At 35.9% G+C, this 23,608-nt stretch overlaps 2 long non-coding RNA genes and 1 pseudogene across 2 annotated transcripts; 2 read left to right on the top strand and 1 right to left on the bottom strand.

Annotated features, from left to right (window-relative positions):
• Nucleotides 1-7,430: 7,430 nt before the first annotated feature.
• On the bottom strand, nt 7,431-8,790 carry LOC147496698 (protein NRT1/ PTR FAMILY 4.6 pseudogene; annotated as a pseudogene).
• Nucleotides 8,791-18,926: 10,136 nt separating this feature from the next.
• Nucleotides 18,927-19,458, top strand: LOC147496697 (uncharacterized). Its single transcript, XR_015194351.1, has 3 exons — nt 18,927-19,096; nt 19,193-19,255; nt 19,337-19,458. It is a non-coding gene; the product is annotated as an uncharacterized LOC147496697 (long non-coding RNA).
• Nucleotides 19,459-21,753: 2,295 nt separating this feature from the next.
• Nucleotides 21,754-22,642, top strand: LOC147496696 (uncharacterized). The gene is made up of 4 exons (XR_015197173.1): nt 21,754-21,778; nt 21,861-21,956; nt 22,048-22,192; nt 22,330-22,642. It is a non-coding gene; the product is annotated as an uncharacterized LOC147496696 (long non-coding RNA).
• The last annotated feature ends 966 nt before the right edge of the window (nt 22,643-23,608 follow it).

Genomic DNA, 23,608 nt, shown 5'->3' with positions numbered 1-23,608 from the left:
TGGCTTTGATAGACTTTTCGTCCACTTTTGCTCCTCTGATTGGGTCAAGGCTTTGACCATTGGAAAGATCTTTCCGAGCCGGTCGTTTTGAGATAAGATACTCCCAATTCTGAGGTCTAAGTCCAAAGATACGACCTTTGGAAGTTCTGCTGACTTGTGCACTGTTTCTGCCCGTGTTGACTTTTCAGCTTTTGACCGGGCTTTACAAAGGCTTTGTCTCCTTGAATCTTGGCCTTTATTCACAGAACTCCTTAGCAACCGACCTTTGCTCCTTTATCTCGCTAAAGTGGCACATTTCTGCACATAATGGACTTTGAAGCCCTGAAATGCATAAAACACGAATCGTATTAACTCTTAATTATTACTCACATAATTGGTCTAAAAGTATGATGGTTAAGGGGTTTAAAACTACAGTTTTGGGCTCTTATCACCTGGCGAGTGTACATGTTTCTCATTCCACTGTTCATAGCACGTAAGGCATCCATAGGATGGCTCATCTTACTCATAGCAGTCTCATCAAAGAAGGGTGGGTGAGATGAGCCTACGTTAGCGTGCTCAGCTGCCATTGGTGTTGTGGGCTCCCATGGGGCAAATATGCATTTCTTGAAAACAAGCATATTCTCATATAGTGGCATAGGGAGTAACGGGGTGGCAAACAGGAAACCAAAATTAATCATAACTTGCGTTACAAGAACGGCAAGAGGGGCTGACCTGAGGGTGGCATACGTAATGATATCAAAAAAAAGGTGACTATGCAGAAGTTACCCTTGCGCTCCTGGAGGATCCAGAGTAAGTGGAGGAATGTCTTGTTGATGTCCAAGGGCTTCGAGGTGCCAATGACGTTCTGTCCCAGCCATTGAGTCACAGCCGGCTGGTTCCGTCGCACCGAGTGCTGATATGCGCATATCCCATCCATAATGTACTCGCCCTCGAATAGCGTGTCAAGCATTAGGTCGTAAGTCTGTGGGTACACGGACTACTGCTGAGTCAACATGTGGTCAACCAGAGGTATGCCCGTTATCCCCGAGATTAAAGCGAGTGTGACTTCGTGGCGCACACCGTCGACGGTAACCTAAAAATGGTCGCCATTAAAGCTACCATTGTCGTAAAATTTCATCACCAAATCCTTTGAATATAACCCATCATTGGCATACAACAAGTACTCCCATCCTCTAGAGTGTATTTTCATATCGAAGAATGGAGCAAACATCCCATTTTCAAATAGTGAACCAAAATTTTTCTCCATCGAAATCCGCCGGTTTCTGGCCATTGGTGATCGTAGGAAAAGGATGGATATTGATTTGAGATGAGGGGAAGAATTTGGAGTTGCTGACGGAAGGGAATTGGTTTCTGAGCTGTAGGGGTCGCGCGCAAGACTTGGTTTTAACGTGGGCCTGTCTCGTGCAAGACTAAATCGAGAGGGAATAATATCCGGATTTTAGGGAAGAAGAAAAACAAAATTGTGACGCGTGGGATGGTTGTCTCGGGTTTAAATGGGCCGAGAATAACGAGATTTGGTTGGGCCCAAAAAATTTCCCAAACCCAAATCAAGCCTAAAGCCCAATTTAAGCCTAAAAAATCTAAACGCTCACCCACAACTCGTTCGGACTCCGAATTAGATGAATGAGATATCGAAATAATTGGCACAAAAAATGTCATCCAATTATATGATTCATTCTCAAAGGTCACAAGAGTTTTTGAAAAGAAGGAGGGGTGTTTTATTTATAAACAGAGTTTTTATTTATATACAAGGGAGATTTACGTGAAGAACACTGGATGTCTAGAAGAGTCACCATCTAAATTTATAAGCAACTGTCATGTCGACTCTGGAGCAAACCCAATCCAGCAAGATTGTGGCTTTACCTCTATGTATTATGGGGTTAAGGGCAGGATGGTACCATCCTGGATCATGTGTGCTACGGTCTAATAATATTGCCCTTATTACATACGGCTATCCTCAAACTGCCCCAAAGGGAACTCAAAGTAATCAATTCTAGGGGTTGGTCTGGTGGAATCTATTGCTCGTACGTGTTCCAAGTATGCAACATCCGAGGTTGAACGCGAATCTGTATGTGCACAACTTAATGCAAAGGAAAAAGGCAACAATATAAACATATCTACAAGGTAAGTATTTTAACGTCAGATCCTCAAGACGAATTGAGTCTTTTAACATCAGATTCTCAAGATGTTTGCTAGTCTTTTAACGTCAGATTCTCAAGACGATTCCCAACCCGTGGGAGAAACGGCGCGGTGACAAAGTTTATCGTGCGCAGCTGGTGTCAGACAAAAGTATACCTTATACTGGCTAGTATCAGATAAGAAGCCAAGGCCTGGACAGAAGGGTGTTTGCCAATGCATACACCACCCCATCTTTTGCGCACGTCGTTTACAAGCAAAAGTACTACGAACATTACCTATTCATGATAAGTGAGACTTACACCAAATGATTAGCTGAAGTTCGTGAGGCAGAGAGTAGAAAAGGGAAGAGAAGGAAGGAGGTGAAATTTTTGGTACCCATCATTTACCAGTAGGAACGTTTGCTCGCGTTACTGAAGACATTTATACTCAGTTATGAAATAGAGTTTTTGTGGACTACGGTTCCGGTGCTTGCAACCACACACTTCAAATAAACTATTGAGTTCATAAAATAGAAGATGGCCCGACTACCAAAATGGCGTACCCTCTACAAAAACAAGATTGAGTACACCAAATGAAACATCTAGTCTATGTAGACCGGATCTTGAAGAAGAGTCTGTTCAAAAGTTGGGGAGCGTAACTCGTGGTAATGTTTGAGGTGTTGTCCATTTACTTGAAATTTGTTGTTATCTTGTGGATTAAGCAAAGAGATTTCCCCATAATGAGTCACAGCTGACACAATGAAAGGACTAGACCATCGTGTTTTCAATTTACTAAGAAAAATGTGTAATCACGGGTTAGACAAGAAAAACTTTTGGCCAATTTTGAAATCCTTATGCAAAATGTGCTTGTAGTGCACTCTTTTCATATTAGCTTTGTAGGATTTCGAGAGATCATAAGCATCACTCCGAATCTCCTCAAGCTCATTTAATTGCAGTTTTCGCTTCTCGCCTGCCGTGTTGATATTATAATTGAGGCTTTTGATGGCCCAAAGGGCACGATGCTCAAGTTCAATTGACAGATGACAAGGTTTTTCAAAAACAATGCGGTAAAGAGACATCCCTATAAGTGTCTTAAATGTTGTTCGGTATGCCCACAAAGTATCTGATAGGCAGAGAGACCAGTCTTTTCTTGATGGATTGACAGTTTTCTCCAAAATGGACTTTATCTCTTTGTTAGAGACTTCCACTAGGCCATTCATTTGTGGGTGATATGGAGTAGCAACTTTGTGAGTAACTGATAGGGTTATATACTAAAAGCATTACTTTTGTATTAACTTTTATTCTTTATTTTTTGAATGAGAATCATATGGGCAAATGTTATGCATATTATATAGGCTTAAATATAGAAATATGCAACGTACTTAGGTCCTATTAACACTTGTATCAACATAGAATTTTTTTTCACAAACGTATCAATGTACTATGCCCGATTTAACAAAAATAACAATCCGTTAAGTTCCATCAGTTAAGTGATGATGTGTCATTATTTTTTCAATTTCATTTTATTTGTATTTTCCACTTGGCATGCCACATCAGCATTTTCTACCAACTCATCATTTCCACCTCAGCACTGCCAACTCAGCATTTTCGTTTTTTTTTTAAGTGACTGAAAAATAAATTAAATTTTTTTTTAATTAATAAATATATATATATAAAAATAAGTTAATAATTATATAATAATAATAAAATAATTATATAAAAAATAAAGAAATATATAAATAATATATTATTTTATTTATTATATATATTTGAAAATTATAAAAAAAAAACTATAAATAATAAAAAAAATTATAATATAAAATATATATTATTTTATAATAAAATAATATATAAATAATATATTATTTTATTTATTATATATATTTGAAAATGACAAAAAAAACTATAAATTATAAAAAAAAATATTATATATATAAAAAAAAGAAATAAAAAAATATAAATAAAGAAATATATAAATAATATTTTTATTTTATATATATATATATATATATATATATATATATATATATATTATATTATTATAATTTTTTTTTTATTCTTTATAGTTTTTTTATAATTTTCAAATATATATAATAAATAAAATAATATATTATTTATATATTTCTTTTATATATATATATTTTTATTTTTTTTTTTTTATATTATAATCTTTTTTATAATTTATAGTTTTTTTATAATTTTCAAATATATATAATAAATAAAATAATATATTTTTAATTATAAAATAATATATATTTTATATTATAATATTTTTTTATTATTTGTAGTTTTTTATAATTTTCAAATATATATAATAAATAAACTAATATATTATTTATATATTTCTTTATTTTTTATATAATTATTTTATTATTATTATATAATTATTAATTAATTTATATATATATATTTATTAATTCAAAAAAATTTAATTTATTTTTCAGTCACTTAAAAAAAATTAAATTAAATTAAATTAAAAATTAAAAAAAAAACAAAAAAAAACAAAAATGTTGAGTTGGCAGTGCTGAGTTGGCAATGCTAAGGTGGAAATGCTGAGTTGGTAGAAAATGCTGATGTGGCATGCCAAGTGGAAAATACAAATAAAACGAAATTGAAAAAATAATGACACATCATCACTTAACTGACGGAACTTAACGGATTGCTATTTTTGTTAAATCGGGCATAGTACATTGATACGTTTGTGAAACAAAATTCTATGTTGATACAAGTGTTAATAGGACCTAAGTACGTTGCATATTTCTGTATTTAAGCCTATTATATATATCATTAGTTATATGCATGTGTCTAATACTTTATGTTGTAGATGATATGGTGTGTGGTGACACACAGAAGATCATATATCATCAGTACCTTATAAAGTATAAGTAAACGTTCACAACCTAGATGGATTTGGACAAACCATTGGTAAGGTTGTAGTATAATCTGGTATTAGTCTATCTTGACTCTGGATTATACTAGTACACTTTGTGTGTATTGAGCGAGGACCAAGTGAGGTTGTTTCTCTTTATCTTCGACTATATAAGATAACAAACACCTCTGTTATTATGGATGCTTGTCCTCTTAATCCGGATATAATAACGGGCACTTGCGAGCATTGTACATTGCTTTAAATCATCAATGAGTAAGATTCATTTGTAAATCAACAAACTCAATAGATTAGGTAATGACATTATATGTAAGGTATGTTGTTGATTGTAGAAAGAATCTGTGACCCGCAAGTAGTCGGGTTGATGATGTCCCCTTGAGGAGCTCATAAGGATTGTCATGTAAACCCTGCGAGCACTACTAAAAAAAAGGGTTTTTATCTCGGTTCTAAAATTAGCCTTATCTCGGTTCTGCTGATAAGAGAGATAATATGTTCTGTAAATGAGATAATATGTCCTGTAATTTAGGTACTAACTATGAGTATAAATCTGTTATCTCACCTCTTACTTAACCGAGATAAAATATATGGATTTTACCTTTGGTGGATAGGAACCGATATAATAGTAAATTTCATTTATCTCACCATTGTGGAAACGGATATAATAGGAAATTTCATTTATCTCACCATTCTAAAACTGATATAATAGGAAATTTAATTTATCTCACATTGGTGATATAATTGATATTAAACCAAATATCTCGGCACTCAAATGATATAATAGCTATTATACCAAATATCTCGCACTAAAATGATATAATAGCTATTATACCAAATATCTCGGAATAAATTAAAGAAAACAGAAATCAAAAAAAAAAAAATAGAAGTCCAAAAATTGAACTCCCGCTCTACCCGGTACTCTTTATCTCGTCGATCAGAATATCGATATCATTCATTTAACTTCGTGATAATGGCAACCGCCATTCTAATCCCAAGTATCTCGCTCTTTGCTATCTGTTCGTTTATTTTTAATCCCAACTATCTCGCTAACTATCTCGCTCGATCTCCACTATATATCTCTTCAATTCGTGTATTTTTAATCCAGCTATCTCGCGCGCTCTCCACTATCCGTGTATTTTGCCCTCTTCACCTCTCGCACGACTCAGAAATAATTCAAGTTCCACTACCCATTTCAACTCAGCAGTTTAACAACTCTTCTGGGTTTTGGTACTAAAATTATCTTAGATTAAGCTAGGAGATTATATAGTGTTCAAAACTAGTCAGATTTTTGAAAATTCATGTATAAATAAGTTAGTGCCTAACCTTTATAAACTGATTTGCAGTTTTTACATCAGCTATTCATTCCTTGTTAAAACAAATTGGATCTGAGGAGGTTAAATTAGATCTCAACTTTGCCTCAACTTGATTTGCTTTTGAGCAGGTATTACTCTTATCTTTTTTCAGATAAGGCCTTATTGTACATAGCGAGCTTTTTTCTTGTATCAAGCTAGTGTTATTATTTAAGCTAGTGTTATTATTTAAGGTAGTGTTATTATTTAAGCTACTATATCAAGCTAGTGTTATTATTTAAGGTAGCGTGATTGCACACAAATAGGCTGATGAGAGTATGAGACCAAACAGATTCTTCCGATTAACTTAATTGAACTTATTCCACGAATTTGGATTGTCTTCATTATTTAAAATAAGAATCATTCATTCTATTTCGGTTAAATGCATTGCCTTTTCCTTGGTATTTGAACTCGCAGTTTCTGTAACACCCACTAGAGTTAAGAATAGATCCAGGCCAGTAGTATTAGAACAAATAGTGCTATCGATAAGCTTGTTAACGAGTTGCCCTCCATAAGACGAAACGAACTTTGTATCTAATAACATGATTAACAGAAACATTGGCTGCTAGTGGAAGCAATGAGGCATTGATGTACAAATGGTCGGTCCCCTGAGAATTTAGAGTTCTGGCCACCCAAAGTCAAATACTACTTTTAAATGTCGAAAGCTACCTTTTGCACAACCCCCTAGTCTTCTTATGTGGTCTTGGATTTCAGACCACACAATGAGGCTATGGTTCTTTTTTGGCAAGTATCAGACCCCCTTCATTTGATATTCAGTACAACTCTAATGTCTCTGATTATACTTTTATATATAGGCTCAGACAAAGTGGGGAAGCAGATCCTGGAACTTGACTCTAAACTACTTGTAGGACTTGTCATTTCGGGTAACAGTTTTACATTTGATTTTTTTCAGAATAGTTTTATTGTAGCATCAATGATGGATTTCGAAACATAAAAATCTTCATTATATGGTAGTAATCAGTTTAAGTACTTCCAAGAAATTAATGTTTGAATCTGTAAATTGAAAACTTATATTTGAGATGGAAATTTGACTTATGAGATCATCCCCAATGGTAAATCTTAAGCATAATTCCAGTGGTTCATACTTGCTAGAGACCTATGCCTGTACCATCTTGCCGAGAAGAGATAGTGTAAGAAATTTAATCCACTTAAGACACACATTAACCAGTAGAACCGCTCGAGATGGTAATGATTCAAGTTGCTACCAGATAGCCATGGTGTGTTCTTGGAGGTACCTGTGATGCTGCTGACTACCAAAACAAGAACTGAGCTGAGGTAGTACCCCATTGCCAATGAAGCCCATGACAGTGCCATGGCCAAAGACCTGATTCTTGCAGGTGCCTCGGTGGAAGAAGAATTCGAAGAACTTGACCAAGGTGAACAAGTCATTTGAACCAAGAAACAAGTCTTCGCAAAGCCACCTAGAAGAATGTGATTGGTAATGGATCATTGGAGTCAAGTAGACCTGAATGAGTAGCCACCCTCTTTCGGCTTGACTTCAACCAAAGCTCGCGATTGCCATTGCAATGATAGATAGTACCAACCCAATTACCAATTCGTTGCAAGTGAGATATTCCCATCTCAGTTTTCGTTGCTTTCCTAGCAAATGGGATGATGAGATGGTCATAGAGCGGCGTGAGGATTATGATGAATAGAATAGGGAAGACAAGAAGGGAGGCAGGTGGAACCTTCAAGGATCCAACCTTTGTGTCCATTGTCACTGCTTGTTCCACAGAGAAGGTGGATAGTTGGGCTAGACAGCAGTTAAACATGATGGTGCAAGCAAAGATGGGAAGAATTTTGACCAATACTTTAACCTCTTCTACATCCTCCACAGTGCATTCTAGTACCTGGTAAATAGGCTTGTTTTTTCCTGCTTTTTTGAAAAACTTGAGACCTTGGGTAAGGGAGTGAGTTTGAAGATTTTCTTTCGTCTTTCGTTCTTCTTCTTCCCCTTTCGTGGCTGTGTTGGGTACATTAGGTGTGTGTTCATGCTTCCAATTGCATTACTTGGACTCCTACTTAAGCATGTTGTGGAAGTTTTTTGCCAGAACACCTATTCCATTGAAGTGTGGCATCATTAGAACTTGAAGAAGGATGCAACTTAAGCAACATGGTATGCACAAAATGGTAATAGTTTCGTAAGAGCTTAGTAGAAGAGCAAGATTTGTTTGAGACGATCTCAAACGTTAGTAATAAAGGCGGTATTGTAGTCTTACACTCTTACTACATGATGTAGTACTAGCTTTGAATGAGGCTTACCTTGGCTATGGTTGTTAAAGGACTTCTGTAGGAATCTTATTATTGTAAGTAGTAGTAGAGCCAAGCAAAGGAAGATAGGTATTTGACAATATTGTGTCGGTTGAGATTCCAAACCCCATTCCCATCCTTTATTGTCTTCAATCCATACAACCAATGTTCAAGCATCAGAGCGACCCAATTTGTGATTACCGGGGTCCGGCGGCCGATGGATCCGAAATAAGATATACGGTGGAATGGTAGGCATTCTAGCGGGGCCACGTCCACATGAACTGGGTAGGAGGGGATGAACACCGTGAACCGAGAGTCGACGGTGGAGGGGATGAACATCTTATTTGGGAGCAAAGAAGATTACCCTTTCTGTAATATGTTTGCTTTCATTAATCTTCTCATTGGAATATCAGTAGTTTACCTCATTTTGCTTGGTAATTCATAGCTTTGCAATCTATGTTACTTTATTGCAATCTGTTAAAATTGCAACCCTAATAAGTTTAGCTTTCAGGGTAAACTTCTGCCCTTGCAACTTGGTTTTACGTAAGTTGAGAATGCAAGGTTTTCGTCATGAAATTTTGTATTTGGGTAGTAGAACCATTTGATATGCTTTCTCAATTGTAAATAGGTTCACTCTTGTTTTTTCAGCTTGTTTATTGCCATTGTTATATCCTAAGTAGTGAATTAGCTGACTAAACATTTTATTTATTTATTTGCAGATCTTTTATCACTTCCAGTCCTTGTTAGAATCGAATTGGACAAGAGAAGGTCCTGATTGCTTTGCTCCAACTTGGGTTGCTTTTAGAGTTGGTACACTTCTATCTTCTTTATCTGATTAAGTTTAATCTTTTTGGGTTAACCTTTGTTCATGTGTATATGACTTTATCAATTTTGTTTTGTGTACATGAGTGTGAGGAAACATGTTTTCTGTTATGCACCTTTGTTTTTGGATAGTACAACCATTTTTTTATTGGTCAATAGTCCATACATTTATAGTTTTAGTTGTTACTCGCTTAAAATGTTGCACTATTGAATTCAAGTATTGTTACTTTACTGTGTATATGCCTGAATATCTATTAATTCAGTAAGTTAACTTTGATTCTCATAGCATAGGTTTTACTTTCAATGATGTTGATATATAGTTTTACCTTAAAAAAGAGGAAAACCTGTTTTTGTACGTCTAGTTAAGCTATAAAATGAAGAAGTAACATGGTTACGCATGAATTCTAGTTTGTTCACCTCGTTATTTGTCTGTATGTATTAAATAGCTAGTATCGAGCAACCCCTGACCATATAATACGTAGCATTATTAATGTTTTATTAGAAATAAAGACTGGTCATGTAGTGTTCTTGTTAGATTTCATATCTCGCATATTCGTGGGGGATTAAAAAATGCCTTTTGATTACTTTGTTAACTGAACAATATTGTTTACATTCAGATTACTCTTTGACACCTTCAAAATGGATAAGGGTTGGATGTCCAAGGATAAGTTATCTATTGAATTCAAGTAGGGGTTCAGAATTTTCTATTTGATTTGCACGGGGCCATCTTTGGTGAGGGAAATCCTATCGATGTCCATGCAAACTATGCGGGAATGTCAAGAAATTGATGGAACTTCGGCGTAAAAATCATTTGTATTTCAATGGCATGTGCCAAAGTTATACTACATGGACATGGCATGGAAAAAGAACAACAAGTGCAGCTCCCTCGTGATATGGATGGATGAGCCTTCCCATCATCATTTTGAGTGGGAGCACTGTAGAGGATCAATTTGAAACAACAAAATTGGTTCAGCCGCGACGAGATCGATATCACGGGTAACCCTGAAATGATTAAGAAGTTGCTTGAAGATCTTTGAGGAACCTTTGTATAGAGGATGTTCAAAGTATACGAAGTTATCTGCCACTGTTAACTTGTTCAATCTGAAAGCGAAGAGTGGGTGGTCCGACAAAAGCTTCACAAAGATGTTACAAATGATGAGAGACATGCAACCAAGCCGAAGGGAATATCTTGCCCAAAAATATCGTGAGGTTAAAAGACATTGGCAGTGTATGGAATGAAATATGAGAAGATAGATGCGTGTCCCAATGATTGCATACTATATCGGAAGGGGTTTAGTGACAGAAAGACATGCCCTACGTGTGGACTTTCAAGATATAAGTTGAAGGATAATATGATTGAGCAAAGTAATGGTTCGCCTGCAAAAGTTTTGTGGTATTTTCCACCGATCCCTAGATTCGAAAAGATGTTCCAATCAGCAGAGACAGCGAAAAATTTAACATGGCATGCCAATGAGAGAGAAGTTGATGGGCAACTACGTCACCCAGCAGACTCACCCGCATGGAAGCTAGTGGATGATAAGTGGCCAGAGTTCGGATCAGAGCATAACCAAGAAACCTTCGCTTAGCACTTTCGGCAGATGGAATCAACCCACATAGCTCTCTTAGTAGTAAATATAGTTGTTGGCCTGTTGTATTGGTCACTTATAATCTTCCTCCCCGGTTGTGCATGAAAAGGAAGTTTATGATGTTGACAATGTTGATTTCGGTCCACATCAACTGGAAATGACATTGACATATACTTAGCACCTTTGATCGAGGACTTGAAAAAATTGTGGAAGAAAGGGGTTAAGATTTATGATGCTTTCCAACGACAAAAATTTACACTAAAGGCTATTCTCTTATGGACAATTAACGATTTTCCTGCATTTAGTAATTTGTCCGGTGCTTGTGTTAAAGGCTATTACGCTTGTCCGATATGTGGTGAACACACAGATTCTTGCAGATTGAAGCATTGCATGAAGAATGTGTACATGGCTCACAGAAGATATCTTCCGGAAGAGCATCCGTATCGAAAGCAAAAAAAGGCGTTTAATGGTAAATGTGAGTTTCGATCCGCACCAACACCACTCACCGGTGTGCGTATACGGAAGAAGGTTAAAACACTTGTAACTTTTTGGGGCAAAAGTGACGAGTCAAAAAGGTTAAGAGCAAATATTGTTCATGATGATGTTACACGTTGTTGGAGGAAGAGGTCGATTTTTTCCAGGCTTGTGTATTGGAGACATTTACTTCTCCGACACAACTTGGATGTCATGCATATTGAGAAAAATGTTTGTGATAGCATTATTGGGACCTTGCTTAACATTAAGGGGAAAACGAAGGATGGGGTTGCTTCGTCATTGATCTTAAGGAGATGGGTTTGAGAAAGGAATTGGCACGAGAAAGAAAAGGATTGAGAACATACCGCCACCCGACTTGTTACACATTATCAAAAGCGGAGAAATTACGAGTTTGCAAAACCTTGCATGAGCTAAAAGTTCGAAGGTTACTCATCTAATTTCAGGCCACTTGTTTCAATGGAAGATTTAAAATTAGGTGGTCTGAAATCCCACGATTGTCATGTCTTTGATGCAACAATTGCTTCCAGTGGCAATAAGATCTGTGTTGCCAAAGCATGTGAGATATGTAATTATTAGATTCTGCTTCTTCTTCAATGCCATTTGTGCGAAAGTAGTCGATTTGCAGAAATTACGTGAAACTCAGAAAGAATTGGTAATCACATTATGTCTTCTGGAGAAATACTTTCCACCATCTTTCTTCGACATTATGGTTCATTTAACCGTACATCTTGTGAGAGAAGTCCAACTTTGTGGTCCATTTTTTTTCGATGGATGTACCCATTTGAGAGGTAAGTTCTTTGAATATCATTTATAGTTCAAATTATACCAAGTTAAATATAGGAAATTCCATCAATATTCCTTTTCTTTTTGTTAAGGTACATGAAGGTTTTAAAAGGCTATGTAAGAAATCGAAATCGTCCAGAAGGTTGCATTGCTGAATGTTATATTGCAGAAGAAGCAGTTGAGTTTTGTAGTGAGTTTTTATCTGATTTGGGTGCTGTTGGTACTCCACATGTTGAAAGCAACACAGCCAAGGAGATTATTTCTGGAAAGCCTCCATCAGGTGGTGATTTGGTAGTTGTCGACCGGAAGTCCTTAGAGGAAGCACATGGTTATGTGTTGCACAATACAAATGTTGTTGAACCTTATATCGAAAGTAATGACATTTCAAATACATTTGAGGAGTTCAATTTTTTTCTAATTTTTTTCTGTCATATCTAACCAGAGTTGGTGTTCATAATTTGTAGGGAGCATATGAACTACTTAAGGCAAAACCATCCCCGCCAATCAAAAAGCCAAAAGTGGTTACATGATGCACATATTAGCACTTTTAGTGATTGGTTAAGAAAAAGGGTGAGTTACTAAACAACTTGAATTTTTTATTTACTACTCTAATAAGCGTAACTAATTTTATAAAGAACACAGGTTTCAGATGAAAGGAGCATCCCTGGTAACAATGTCTCGAAAACCTTACGTTGGATAGCTCAAGGTCCTCATATACATGTATTGAAATATCACAATTATGTGATTAATGGTTGCCGTTTCTCCACAAAGGATCGTGATGCGTCACGAGTCAATCAGAATAGTGGAGTGAGTTTAGTTGCCAGTGGAATGCAGATAACAAGTGCAAGAGATAAAGATCCACTCTTTTTAGAAAGTTGCTACTATGGTGTTATTACCGAAATATGGTTGCTTGATTACACTAAGTTCAAACTCCCAGTATTCAAGTGTGATTGGGTTGAGAATCGGAATGGCATCAAGGTAGATGACTTGGGTTTTATCTTCGGTTGATCTTGGTAGAATTGGGTACAAATCGATTCTTTCGTCTTTGCCTCTCAAGTGAAGCAAGTTTTTTCTATGTACCGGATCAGATCGATCCTAAATGGTCAGTTGCCCTAGCAACTCCTGAGAGATATTATGATCATGATAATGAGAATGAAGATGATGACTTCATTGATGATGGTATTGGAGACAACATTCATGAATGAAGTATTTCCAGATATGGAATCTCGGATGTGAATGACGATGAACAATCAATGTATGGACGTGAAGATTGTGAGGGGATCTGGATTGCTCACAAGCCTTCAAAGAAAAGAAAAGCCCATAAATGAAACATTTCAGCTCTATTTATTTGATTATTGTATATTTTATTTTCTTTTTCTTTTCTGGTAGTTCTAATAGTGTAGCTTGAATTTTCGTATTTAGGAGAATCTTGAGATGATCCGAATAAAACTAATAAAGCTTTCAGGCCTTTGTTTATATTCAATTGTCTTGTTTATCTTGTTATTTTCATGTCATTGCTTGGTCATAATTCTAAAGCAGGTTTTTTATTTTTAATTTTGCACTTCTCTGCCTTTGCTGTTTTTTTTTTTGGTAAAGATAGTCTCTGCCTTTGCTGTTGGAAATGCTTATGGGATGCATTAGTTTCCTATATTTTTGTTTAGATTGTTGATTCACTGTCCATTTTCTTCCGAAATTAGAAAATTGACCGTTAATCTGTCATACCCTAAAATTTCTACATAGATTTAACATGTGTTGTGCATTTTTATTTTTGCCATGTAGGTTATCATGGGTACAGAAGAAGATGGCCAATCAAATGACAACCGAAAAAGGAACGATGCAACTGAAAAATCGAAAAAGGGAAACACGAAAAGAGGAACAACAATAATGATTGAGCTTAACAAGAAATGGGATGGAAATAAAATTAGAGTTGCCTATGATGAAAAAGGAAGGCCAAATAATCGGGTAGTATGGAGAAAAACTTGCTGGTATGGAAGGTGCATTGGCAAGGTCCAAGGTACCATTGAGTGAATTTGAAACTTGGCATGATTTACGAGTAACCTTTGAGAGATGATTTATGGGAAGCAATGCAGGTAATGTAATCGTGATAATTCTATGCACTTTATATTATGAACAATTTGTTTTTGCTCTTCTTCCTAAAGCTGATGTCTTACATGCTTTTTTATGTCTAGCAAATATTTGATATTGATCCAAATTGTATGGGTAAAGTCATATCATCCATTGGGGAAAGATGGAGGACTTTCAAGACCAATTTGACTAGGAAATATGTTACTCCTTACATAAATGACCATAGCCTACTGGAGAAACCACCAAAAATTTATGATTTTATTCGTCAAAATGACTGGGAACAGTTTGTGAAGTCAAGATTGACGGATGAGTTTCAGGTATGTATAGTAATTGTTTAAACTCGGGATGAATGAAATTCAAATTGCATAGTGATAGTTAGTTATGTATGTTCATCCCCTACTATACTTAGTTATTGTTGTCTTTTTGAATTCAAAGGAATATAGCAAGCTGCAATTTGAGAGGAGAAAGAAGAATGTGTATAACCACCGACTCAGTAGATCAGGCTATGTTGGTCTCGAAGAAGAGATGGTAATCATTTAGTTTTCTAAATTTTCTGTTATTAATTTGTTTTTTTTTTCGGGTAAGTTTTAGGTTTTTACTTTCTCTATATACATGGTTGATCTTTGAATTGCTCCATCTCTTCCTTCATATTTTGAATTTTCCCCGATCTTCTCTGCTTTGCCCATGGGTACTTGGTTTTCTTTTTCAGCCACGCTATAACATTTGTTGAGTCTGTTTGTACCGCTATCTTACTTACTCCTTGTGTTAATGCCATCCTCATTCCTTGCTCTATCATTACGTAGGACTGCTGCCCATTCTCCCTCTATTCCTTGTAGAGTCCCGTCAGTATTCAGATTGTGTATCTCCTTCTCTGCTCTCATCCACTTACAGTACTCATACTTTTTCTGTTTTACTCCAACCTCTATCTCCCACATTTCCATGAAATTATGTGCTTCCGGTCCTTGCTCCATTCTTATGTTAAGAGCCAGTAGTCGTCTTCTTACATCTCCGATCACTGAGTTTACTAACCGGTCAAGGCCAACTTGCTTATTCTGAAAAAAATCTTGTCATTTCGTTTTTTCCAATCCACGTATACAAAAGCATTCCATGTAAACCTGTGACTATCTTGTATCTTTGCCTTTACCTCGTGTAATTTTTTCAGCCCATTGTACCTCTTCTTGCCACATATGGGCCATGGAACTCTTGAATCCTATCTTCTCAAGCAAAGATACTACATAATGTTTTGCGAATTGTACATGTATGAAAGAGATGATCTACGTTTCAGTTTCCCCGCCAACACAAAGACACAAACATCGGTTGCTACTTTCTTCCACTCTTTTAGTTTTCGCAACGTCTTGAGCCCTCCTTTCAATGCCATCCGGTGATGAAGGAATTTTCTGTTAGTCAAATTGTCTTCCTACTAGAGGAGAATGATCCGAGCAAAGCCTACCAAGAACTTTTTATATGACCAACCGGAAATTTTCCATGCTATATTCATGAATGCTCTGTCTAGCTTACCCTAAGTTCTGCTTTTTGCTTCCAGGTTGCCTATTGCACCATGTGAAATGATACCCTTTGTCGGGGGCCTCAAGCATCATATTGTGATTTATAACTTGTCCGAATTCAGTCATTGCTCTCGTTTAGGGCAGAGGCCACCCTCTTTTTCAGTAGGGCTTAAGTAAGTATTGAAATCACCAATCAATAGCCATGGCAAGTTAGGACTGATTAATGAGAGTGAGTTCTCTCCATAATTGTCTTCTACCAAGTATACAAAGAATAAGCATGAACAATTGTAATCGGACAACCATTGACTTCCACCTGAATTTCTTTGAGGAGATTGGACAATGAGGTTAGGTGCAGGTATATTGCTCTTCCACAAAAACAAAATATTTTGGCGGTGAGATGGATCTTCGATTGACATGAAGGCTAATCAGATATCCCGGATTTGTAAAGAAATGCAAGTGAAACTGATTAGGGTCTACTAAAGGCTCGGCCAATCCCTATGAAGTCGGGATCATGATCTTTTATTAGCTTAAACTGCCTATTTATGGTTTTCTCATTTGAAATACCTCTAAGATTCCAATAAAAGCACTTCATTAGAAACTAGAGAGTTTATTGGGTAAATTGAGCGAGCTCGATTGAGAGATATTTTCCCACTTGACCTTGGACCTCAAGGGGGAAGGTAATTCTTCTTTGCCTTGTGAGAAGGTGTTTGTTACCTGCGGCTTCTTCTTGATCGATCACTATCAATCATATCCGCCCTTGACTACCAATGCAAAGAATTCAGCGACTTTATGAGGATCGGTGGCTCTGCATCTTGATTTGGCATCCCGGCTTGTAAGCCCGCAAGGTGGAGAATGTGATCGCTTCTTCATTCACTTTTGCTCTCCGAGCTAGTGCCGGCTCATCAGATTCGTAGGACCAACTTGTTCTCTAACAATCTAGCTGAAATATTTGTTTGGTGACTCTAGAAAAAGACAACAAATCTGTTCCTCTCTATCCATTTCACTAACAACTTGTGGTGCTTCTGTCACACTAGGATCATTATGGTGCAAAGCCACTGAACTGAGATCTTCAACCACGTAAATAGGTGCATCGACCACATGTCTATGTGCATCAACAACCCAAGGTGAACCATTGAGCAAGTTCCCTAGCATTCGTGATTCAAAGAACTTGTGAGCTCCTTTGATTTTCTGTTTGTCCTTCAAGAGTGTTAGCATTATCATGTTCCACTTCTACTGCTAGAGCTTGAAATCTATTCAACTCATTTGAGGTTTTCGGATTAATCAGAATGAGGCTTAGGAATCCAAGAGACCTTTGGATCAACATGAGGCTTTCTTCTTGTGTCGGTTATCAAATCAATTACGTATGTCCGATTAGGTGGCTGAAGGTTCAAGGTTTATCACCTCACCTCTTGTCCAATACTCTAGGTCCTATTATATGTTTCTTGTTTGTAGCAATGAATATACTCTAGTCTAATACAGTTTTTGTTTATGTTTAATAGAAAGAAGAGTTCGGTTCCTCGGTAGAACATGATGATCGGAGTGTCAAATGGCTAAGGGGCAAAAAAGAAGAATGATGAATTTGTGAATGATGCTACTATGGAAATTGCAGAAAAGAATTGTCCATTTTTCTTGAAGTTTTGTTAATTTCTTTTTACTTTTATATATAAAATATTGAAATGTATTAACATAATTACGTCATGTAGGCTCAATTGAAACCTTAAGGAGAAGGAGGGGAATTTAGTAACTAAGGAAAGAATGATATACTTACTCGAGGGCTTTAGGAACCCCAGAGCATAGTGGTAGAGTTAGGGGAGGGAGGTTTGTAACTCCAACAACATACTTTAAACTTCCTAGGCGTGCTTGGAAGAGAAATAGAGAGGAGCTTGAGACCCAACTACATGAAGAAAAAGCAAGAAGGATGGAAGCGTAAGAAAGGGTGAGGTTTCTAGAAAAGGAAAGTGCATTAAGGATGAAAGAGATGCATAAGTCGCCACCACCACCGAGAATGTTGGATCTAATAGTGGTAGAAGTGATAATAGAGTAAACCAACAGGTATCAACTTAGTTCGCATCGATTATGACTTGTTTGTGTTCGCGATTCGATTTCTTTTTTTTTTCTTTGTGGGACTTAATTAGATCTCATCAAACATACAGGTAGAAGATGGGGATACATTTAGCAAGATGTTGCCCAATCTTGAAATCAGATTACACCAAGGTACTTATCCTTTAAATTGATATGATTCTTATCACGATATATGCATAAGCTCTAACTCATATCCATGTTTCTTATAGGCTATTAAGTGTTGTTCTCGGCTTTGAGATCCAAAGGCAACATTGTTGCTAAAGGTTTACTTTTCAAGAAGACTGGACCCGAAGAAAAAGTCCACAACATTCCTTTGGGAGAACACAATGTATGAAAGTACTGATTGACTTAATAATGAAACCCGATCTCCCCTCCCAATACCAGTACCAGTGGTGACTTGAGCGTTATTAGCGATGCATGGCACAGCTTTGTGGCATGGCCAAAAGAATTTGTCATAGTCGGCGATGTGGTAAAGAATCATAGAAAGATTAATGACGTATTTGGTTGATTTACACTTGTTCATTCATTTGATTCATTATGTTGTTTTCCCCACTCATTTATGTAGGAAGGAGATGGTGATTTTGATGCATCCGAGAAGGCTAGAAACTATAAAAATCAAGGAAACAGTCAACATTTTATGTTTTTCACCGATATCTTCTTAACACTTAGCACTTAGTACTTTTAGTGTACATATATTGATTTATTTTTATTAAATATGCAGGTGAAAGATGCTATCCCAAAAATGAAGAAGACTCCGACCAATCATGAATTCAGTACACCCAAGGTACTTATCCTTTAAATTGATATAATTCTTATCACGATATATGCATAAGCTCTAACTCATATCCATGTTTCTTATAGGCTATTAAGTGTTCTCTGGCTTTGAGATCCAAAGGCAACATTGTTGCTAAAGGTTTACTTTTCAAGAATTTGGACCGAAGAAAAAGTTCACAACATTCCTTTGGGAGAACACAATGTACGAGTACAGATTGACTTAATAATGAAACCTGATCTCCCCCTCCCAATACCAGTACCAAGTGGTGACTTGAGCGTTATTAGCGATGCATGGCACAGCTTTGTGGCATGGCCAAAAGAATTTGTCATAGTTGGCGATGTGGTAAAGAATCATATAAAGATTAATGACGTATTTGGTTGATTTACACTTGTTCATTCATTTGATTGATTATGTTGTTTTCCCTACTTATTTATGTAGGAAGGAGATGGTGATTTTGATGCACCCGAGAAGGCTAGCAACGATAAAAAATCAAATAAACAGGTCAACATTTTTATCTTCTTAACACTTCGTACTTTTAGTGTACATATATTGATATATTGATTTACTATTTTTTTTTTGTAGGGTGTGAAGTGTAGTTTGGCTTTGACTTTGAAAACCAACATCGTTGCTAAAGGCTCAATTTTCAAGAATACTCGACCTCAAGAAAATATTAATGATATTCCCTTAGGAGAAGCCAATTTTCGAAAGTACAAATTGACATTTGTAATCAAACCCGACCTCCCTCTCCCAAGCATGCGGTTGGTGACTTGAGATTTGTTAAGGATGCATGGCATAGTTTTGTGGCGTGGCCAAAAGAATTTGTGATAATCGGCAATGTGGTAAACTATTAGACAAAAAGTAATGATTATTGGTGTTGACATGCATATACTAATTTTTTTTTCTCCTTATTCATGTAGGAAGAAAAACATGATTTACTTGGATCGAGAAGGCTAGAAAGGATAACAAAGGCAAACAGGTCAAAGTTTACATTATTGTATTTTTATATGCATTTTGTACTTTTAATATATGACTTAGATTTATTACTATACTCATGCAGATAAAAGATTTTGGTGTTGTGGCTAAAAGTAAGAAGGCATTGCCTAACTTTGAAATTAGTACTCCACGTGTATTTAGCTTATTTCATATGATCATAATCCCATATATTTACTAATTGTTATTTATAGACTTTTGCATAAAGAAGAATTGGTTTTTCTAGGAACAATCTCATTTCTAGCATTCCCCAGTACAAAGAGTAAATTCACATAGAGGAAGGTACCAATGAAAGGCAGGGAAATGTTCACACTGCACTCATAGCATTAGATAGGTTAATCTAGTAAATAAGTAAAACTAGTACATTGGTAATCAAACACTATGTGCCGTTAATTATTATTAGAGTTTGGTGAACAATCTAAATTGGTTCTAGGACGACTAGGAGGAAAAGTTATTTCATTTTGTATAAACTCGGGTTGTTGTGCCTCCTGGGTAGTATTGAGTTTTATCTTGCCGCTATTCTGGAAACAAATCCTGTTGTGACTCCCATACTGTTTATAAGTTGAATGATACTTGACAAGTTTCCAACCACTTTTAACATTTTCATTTGTGTCAATTATATTAGTGTTTTGCATTGTAAACTTCTTTTTTTGAAGATCTTAACTTAACTTAAGTTTCATCCTCATAACCTAATGGTTTTTGCAGATGCAACTAGTTTTGGTAGACTTTAGATTATTTAAACTTCAATCGATTTGAAAGTATGCGTTGATTTTTTTCTTTCTAGATTTAGCGATGATGTTTATAATAATAAGTTGTGAAGTTCTATCCATGTGAATTAGCTTATTCAAGTTAAATTTGTGCCCTTGTCCTTTTATTCTCTTCAATTTCTTTGGGTTTTCAATTTCAATTTGTTTTGTATAGTTTTTTTTTTTTTTTTTTTTTCTAGTAAGCGTTAGTGATATAAGTCCATATCTATGTTATGCCCGTCAATATTTTGATTATTTCACATAGGAAAAGGAGGAAACACTTGATGAGATGGAATGTAGTATCAGAGAATATGGCGATATGCTTGACAACACGATGGAATCGTCTGATAATATTGTCATCCCTATAGAAAGGGAGCTTTTCGGGGAAGAGATTGAGCTAGGCCATTTTTCCATTGAAAAATCTGATTTGTTGGATATTTGCAGAATGGATTGGCTAAGTGTCAGCTGCATGACTACATACATGAAGTGAGCTAAAGTTGCATGCTGCTTTAAACATTTGTATTTGATTAGTAGATGCAATTATCGTAACATTTTTAATTTTTAATTTTTTTAGATATCTTTATGGGAGTTTCATGAGTTCTCAAGAAAGATACACATTTGCTAATCCTTCTAACTTCACAAACTATGGGAATGATGATGGGGAGAAAATTCAGCATTTGCAACATAGATTAGGTTATGTAAGCTTGGAATCAAATTCTATTGATTCCTTACAATTTGGGGTAAGTGTTTTGTTTGTCTCTTAATCATATTTATTACTTAAATGACTATACCCCTATACATTATGGATTAATTATTATCTATTTATTTCATTGTAGGAGGCATTGGGTATTGATTGTTATTGATATATCATCACAACAAGTTTACTGGTTGGATTCTTCTGGGGAACCGACTCCAATATTCAGAATAAAAGTTCTTGTTGACAAGTAAGTTATGTGTTTCATGTATTTTCTTGTATGATTATAATCTTTTTCCTTTAAAATACCAACCCTTTAAGTTCTCGACTTTATTATAAACATATTCAAACTCGTATTGTCTTACATGATGCTTCTCGCTAGCATCCTCCTTTAGTATATGTTGTGTTAATGCGTGTGCCCCTCGCCGAAGTGAATGCAATGTGAGCTTGGATCTCAAAATGTTTGCAGCAAGGTCTTATATGAATATGTGTATACCCAATTTAATTTCTTTTTCTATAGTGCTATTAGAGCTTTCACTTATCTTTGGAGGGAAAAGAATGATGCATTTTGGACCAAATTGGCAAGTGGTCAAGGTAAACAAAGGCAAATTCAGATATTTTTATTACTTTTTCCTTCCAAGTAAGTATGACTAATCTTATTATTTGTCTTGTGTAGTGCCCAAAACAACCAGGAGGTGTAGAATGTGCCTACTACGTTATGATGTTTATGAGACACTTTCTTAGGGATCCTTCTCAATCTTTAACAAATAAGGTAAACACATATATACTTCTTTGTCATATAATTAAATTAGAATATTAATGCCTTATAATATATATTAGTTTTCTTTCCTTCTCTAATTTAGATCCAAGAGTTGGGGAAGATAGCAGCATATACCAAAGATGAAATAAGAGACCTTCGTTCGGTTCTACTTGACTTTATTCAACAATTCTCATTGAGTACAACTTGAAGTGGTTAAAGGCATTTGGGAGCGAGACTTTTGGTGCATGGTGAGTATTTTCTTACATTGTTTTTCTTTTTTAGAAATTATTTGCTAAATAGTATGCATTTGTTTTGCTGACAATCAAACCTATTATGGAAAAATGATAAAGTCAAACTCTTTAAGGTGTTCATTTTGGCTTTGTAGGTTTTGGATCATCACTTTCAGTTAGAAGATTCTGGAGATAGCTAGCTTTCAAGGATTTGGAGATTCTATTAGTTTTCTTAGGTTAAATGTTATTGAAATCACCTTTTGGCTAGTGATTACTTTTATTACTTGACGTAGTTATTACTTTTATTCGTATTCGACATATAAGACTTTTTTCTTAGTAAATAAATTCTTGTAAGGAATTTATGTATGCCGTATTGCTTGTATTAATTGTTTTGATGATCAATGTGATGCTGGTAAGGGAAATCCTATACTATGTCCATGCAAACTATGCGGGAATGTCAAGAAATTGTTGGACGTTATACTACATGGACATGGCATGTTGATACAGCTCAGTTTCTTCTCTCTTTTGTTTCCTTGGAGGAAGACTGCAAAAAGCACAAGAAAGCTATGCCAGTGAAGGAAGACTGAAAAAGCTTTGTTATAACCCCATATGGCTTCTACTCTCTTTCACTTCATGGAGCCCTACATAGAACTATACTACTACCAAAAAAAGCAGAGGTCTCAGCCTCTTAGGTATGTTGTTGTAGTCCTAGCATCCTCCTAATCTAATAATTTACTCTTTGCTTCACAAAGATCGGTATTAAGCAAAGTATACTAATGCATAACTTTTCGGTGTTGCCTATCGCATGGTTCGTCCGATCCGATCATCGAGCCCGGAAGTCTCATCAATTTAACCTCCTCGATCTCGCCTTGCATGAGATGTGGCTGTATATTGATAACATTTGAAGCGCGTGTCTTTGGGTCCATGAGAATTTTTTTGGCTTAGGTACATCGTGTATTTCGTTCTCTCGATTACCTATTGTTGGAAAATGACGGTTTAAAAAAGACTTCTTATATTTTCAATAATCTTCCAGGCCACGTACACCATTGCAATGTGGGAGGTACCTACTTTTTTGTGCGCTTGGAAGCTTCCAGACTAGCTCATTAGTTGATCCTATTATCATCATCTGAGTATGAAAGTTCTCTTCAATCAGCATTTTTTTCATTAAACACTTATCTTCAGGCGTGAAGGTGAAGTGATGTTTAAAGGGTAAGAGAGACGATGTGGATAGAAAACCTAACCGACCAAGCTTTCGTTAGGCAACACGAAAAGCTTCTTGTGTACAATACATTGAGCGTTTCTAGTAGAATGATTCTTCTGTTTAAAAGAGAAGTATCGAGTTCTCTTTGAAGTTGTTCACAACCATTTCTGGTTGAGGGATTCTTCGTTCCAAAGACAAAATATAGTTTTGTAGCACTCTTGAACTAACCATCT

The sequence above is a fragment of the Coptis chinensis genome, chromosome 5 (genome assembly GCF_015680905.1).
Source record: "Coptis chinensis isolate HL-2020 chromosome 5, ASM1568090v1, whole genome shotgun sequence".
Classification (NCBI taxonomy): Eukaryota; Viridiplantae; Streptophyta; class Magnoliopsida; order Ranunculales; family Ranunculaceae; genus Coptis; species Coptis chinensis.
The sequence above is the reverse complement of the archived record's forward strand: the minus strand, read 5'-3'. Positions and strand labels throughout refer to the sequence as shown.